The sequence below is a fragment of the Schistocerca americana genome, chromosome 3 (genome assembly GCF_021461395.2).
Source record: "Schistocerca americana isolate TAMUIC-IGC-003095 chromosome 3, iqSchAmer2.1, whole genome shotgun sequence".
Lineage (NCBI taxonomy): Eukaryota > Metazoa > Arthropoda > Insecta > Orthoptera > Acrididae > Schistocerca > Schistocerca americana.
Window position 1 is genome coordinate 591,257,918 of NC_060121.1, and position 5,000 is coordinate 591,262,917.

The 5,000-nt window shown below is 53.5% G+C and overlaps 1 non-coding gene across 1 annotated transcript in view; it reads right to left on the reverse strand.

Moving 5' to 3' along the window:
• Window positions 1–581, reverse strand: part of LOC124608818 — a 1,910-nt gene extending 1,329 nt beyond the window's left edge. Inside the window, exon 1 of the ribosomal RNA XR_006979381.1 lies at window positions 1–581. This exon is cut by the window's left edge and continues 1,329 nt beyond it. This is a non-coding gene — a ribosomal RNA (small subunit ribosomal RNA).
• Between the last annotated feature and the right edge of the window lie 4,419 nt (window positions 582–5,000).

A 5,000-nucleotide genomic window follows, 5' to 3' on the forward strand; every position in this document is an offset into this window, starting at 1 on the left:
ACCAGACTTGCCCTCCAATAGATACTCGTTAAAGGATTTAAAGTGTACTCATTCCGATTACGGGGCCTCGGATGAGTCCCGTATCGTTATTTTTCGTCACTACCTCCCCGTGCCGGGAGTGGGTAATTTGCGCGCCTGCTGCCTTCCTTGGATGTGGTAGCCGTTTCTCAGGCTCCCTCTCCGGAATCGAACCCTGATTCCCCGTTACCCGTTACAACCATGGTAGGCGCAGAACCTACCATCGACAGTTGATAAGGCAGACATTTGGAAGATGCGTCGCCGGTACGAGGACCGTGCGATCAGCCCAAAGTTATTCAGAGTCACCAAGGCAAACGGACCGGACGAGCCGACCGATTGGTTTTGATCTAATAAAAGCGTCCCTTCCATCTCTGGTCGGGACTCTGTTTGCATGTATTAGCTCTAGAATTACCACAGTTATCCAAGTAACGTGGGTACGATCTAAGGAACCATAACTGATTTAATGAGCCATTCGCGGTTTCACCTTAATGCGGCTTGTACTGAGACATGCATGGCTTAATCTTTGAGACAAGCATATGACTACTGGCAGGATCAACCAGGGAGCTGCGTCAACTAGAGCTGAGCAGCCGGCCGCCCGGGAGTGTGTCCCGGGGGCCCGCGCGAACACGCAAGCGTCCGCTCAATTATTCTGCAAACAGGAGGAGGCTGAGCTCCCCTGCACAATACACCTCGAAACCCTCTCAGGTCCCGGCGGCGCGCAGCGCCGTCCTAAGTACTTGGTCGGGTTCGAGAGTGGCGCAATCGCCCGGAGTTTGGCGAGTAGACGCTTTAGGTGCGACCACCCGTGCTCCCAACTGAGCTTGCCGCTGCCGACAGAGGCCCGGGAGCGTGCTGTCGTGGCATTGCCGGCGGGAGACAACACGCGCCACCTACGGTGGCCGGCAGCTCCAACGCCAGCGCCACAGAAGGACAAAAGCCCCACTTGGGTGCCGAAGCGAACTCTCCCAGCACAGCGCACGCGCCAACACGTCCGCACAGCTGCGATACAATCCACCTGCGAGAACCGCAGAGGCGACCGAGCAGCAGACGGCGTCGCGGCGCCGAGCGCCGGGCGGCGGCGCATCCTCAGCGCACACAGTCCTCAATCGGACCAGCACACTGCAGATGTCCACCGCGCTTCGCACCGGGCCCGCGAGGACCTACTTTGGCCGCACGGCGCCGCGTGCAGGGTGCGCCGGCGCGCAGCTGCGCCGCCTGCCGCCTCCGTCGGCCGGCGCGCCTGCCACTGGCCGCCCCCACCAGCCGGCTGTAGCGCGTGCGCCCACGCACCGCGCGGCCAGCACGCCGGGAGGCCCCCCCTCACCGGCCGGGGACGGTCCCACCCAGCCACCGCCGCGTATCGCTTCACACCCACATGCCATTCACGTTCGTGGGCATGGTGGGTATCGCTGAAACAACCGGTTGGTAGCTCAACCGATCGTCGCCATCACTGATTCACCTCTAGCGAGAACAACCGCACCACAACGGTTTACCAGTTGTTCATTTGCGTAACGTCACCAGCAAACGTAGACGTCCATCGCCATTTGCAAATTCAACGATTGTTGCATGCCTGTGTCAGGTGTCACGACACACTATGTCTGCCCACATACACGCAACAACATGTGCACGCTTCGCGAACACGTGGAAGGTGGCCCCCGTACGTATGCGATGTCCATTGCGCGAACGACTGTCAACCGGCCTCTGTCGCATGTCGCAGATGTGGAACGCAGTGCACCATGCTATCACGGTGTGTGAGAGGAGACGACTACGTCTGACAACACGCGCCACTACATCAACAGACGGCTCATGCTGATCGCCATCCACGGCATACCATACTGCAATCCAGCTCTTATAGGGAGACGACACGTAGCTGAGTGCACAATATTTGGACCGTATGGTTCGCCGTTGTTGGCGCAGTCGTGGTACGGTCACACATGTACCACGATGTATCATTCAGTACATGAGGACCAATGTGCAGTACAGTGTGTGATTTGGACGTACAACATCAGCGGACAGTTGACACAAGCCGTACCACAACGTAGGCTGTGCTTCGCCATGCGAATGCCAATGAACAACTGCGAAGGGCATTGAGCATGTACGTCCTACTGCCATCCGCATTACAGTGTATAGCTGCAAGGTGTTTCACATGAAGCGATACTCTGGGGACCGGGCAGTGCGAGTAGCAAACTATATTGCGGGGGTTGCAGTTAGGCAACACTACACTAATTTAACGCGTCGTATGACAATTACAGAGCAGGTTAAGGCCCAACGTGTGTTGGGTTAAGGCCCAACGTGTGTTGGGTTAAGGCCCAACGTGTGTTGGGTTAAGGCCCAACGTGTGTTGGGTTAAGGCCCAACGTGTGTTGGGTTAAGGCCCAACGTGTGTTGGGTTAAGGCCCAACGTGTGTTGGGTTAAGGCCCAACGTGTGTTGGGTTAAGGCCCAACGTGTGTTGGGTTAAGGCCCAACGTGTGTTGGGTTAAGGCCCAACGTGTGTTGGGTTAAGGCCCAACGTGTGTTGGGTTAAGGCCCAACGTGTGTTGGGTTAAGGCCCAACGTGTGTTGGGTTAAGGCCCAACGTGTGTTGGGTTAAGGCCCAACGTGTGTTGGGTTAAGGCCCAACGTGTGTTGGGTTAAGGCCCAACGTGTGTTGGGTTAAGGCCCAACGTGTGTTGGGTTAAGGCCCAACGTGTGTTGGGTTAAGGCCCAACGTGTGTTGGGTTGAGGCCCAACGTGTGTTGGGTTGAGGCGCAACATAGGTTAGGTTGAGGCGCAACATGGGTTAGGTTGAGGCGCAACATGGGTTAGGCTAAGGCGCAACATGGGTTAGGTTAAGGCGCAACATGGGTTAGGTTAAGGCGCAACATGGGTTAGGTTAAGGCGCAACATGGGTTAGGTTAAGGCGCAACATGGGTTAGGTTAAGGCGCAACATGGGTTAGGTTAAGGCGCAACATGGGTTAGGTTAAGGCGCAACATGGGTTAGGTTAAGGCGCAACATGGGTTAGGTTAAGGCGCAACATGGGTTAGGTTAAGGCGCAACATGGGTTAGGTTAAGGCGCAACATGGGTTAGGTTAAGGCGCAACATAGGTTAGGTTAAGGCGCAACATGGGTTAGGTTAAGGCGCAACATGGGTTAGGTTAAGGTACAATATGGGTTAGGTTAAGGTACAATATGGGTTAGGTTAAGGTACAATATGGGTTAGGTTAAGGCGCAACATAGGTTAGGTTAAGGCGCAACATAGGTTAGGTTAAGGCGCAACATAGGTTAGGTTAAGGCGCAACATAGGTTAGGTTAAGGCACAACACGGGTTAGGTTAAGGTACAACACGGGTTAGGTTAAGGTACAACACGGGTTAGGTTAAGGTACAACACGGGTTAGGTTAAGGTACAACACGGGTTAGGTTAAGGTACAACACGGGTTAGGTTAAGGTACAACACGGGTTAGGTTAAGGTACAACACGGGTTAGGTTAAGGTACAACACGGGTTAGGTTAAGGTACAACACGGGTTAGGTTAAGGCACAACACGGGTTAGGTTAAGGCACAATACGGGTTAGGTTAAGGCACAACACGGGTTAGGTTAAGGCACAACACGGGTTAGGTTAAGGCACAACACGGGTTAGGTTAAGGCACAATACGGGTTAGGTTAAGGCACAATACGGGTTAGGTTAAGGCACAATACGGACGGGTTAGGTTAAGGCACAATACGGGTTAGGTTAAGGCACAATACGGGTTAGGTTAAGGCACAATACGGGTTAGGTTAAGGCACAATACGGGTTAGGTTAAGGCACAATACGGGTTAGGTTAAGGCACAATACGGGTTAGGTTAAGGCACAATACGGGTTAGGTTAAGGCACAATACGGGTTAGGTTAAGGCACAATACGGGTTAGGTTAAGGCACAATACGGGTTAGGTTAAGGCACAATACGGGTTAGGTTAAGGCACAATACGGGTTAGGTTAAGGCACAATACGGGTTAGGTTAAGGCACAATACGGGTTAGGTTAAGGCACAATACGGGTTAGGTTAAGGTACACATTGTTGTAAGGAAAGGTGTTTTGGGGGGGGGGGGCCGGTTTGTTGATTGTGATTATCGTAAGTAAATGACTGCGGCATCATCTGATTTGGCACGTCAGGGTGCACCTTTGGCTCATGACAGGCGGCGCTCTGATTCCATGCTTGTGGCAGACCTGTGTCTTTCATTCCTGCCATTGTTTTTGTGGTGTGACAGGAGGCAGTATTGTGATGTTGGGTGCACCCCTGTGTAGGACATGTGTGGGTGTTGGTGGCTTAGCTGAGCAATGGTGGTTGTCGGAAGGGTGGGATATTCTGTTTTCCGAGTGGACCTCCCGGTCTGGTTATGATAGTGTGGATTGTCTAATGTGGCAGAGAGGATGCACTGGGTGTTGTTCCATGCTGGTGCTTACATATTGTCTGTGTGCCTGTTACAGGCAGAGAGTAGTGCGTGATAAGAGTGTCTGGCTGACGTGTGATTGTGAGCAGAGTCTTTCAGCATGTATACGGACAGTTGTATACATTATCTGTATTCTGATGGCTCTATCTATTACTAATCAGCGCCGTGTATACGTTTAATCCGGTTCCAGTCGAAACTATTGTATCTCTGTACATTAGTGACACGGCGAGCCCGCTATGTAGTTACTCGTCTCGGCAGCTTCCACCGGTGTATGGCAAATGATTATAAGGAATCAGTCTAGTCGTCAATACCGATAGTGTGACGTCACATGTCTGGGGTGGGGGACGCTGCGCCCTTCCGGTGGGTCATGGCCTAGGAAGACTCTTCCCACGCAGGGGGGCTTGGACTGTCATTGACTCTTCCGAGTAATATACTTGCCGTACGTTTTTGCGACTGCGAGTGCAACGCTCACCGGTACCGACATGGATGGAGCGCCTCCTAGCTGCCGCTGAGCATCTGCATTCGTACAGAGAGCAACGCGATCGCGTCTGTAGCTCGTACGTGGTACAGCT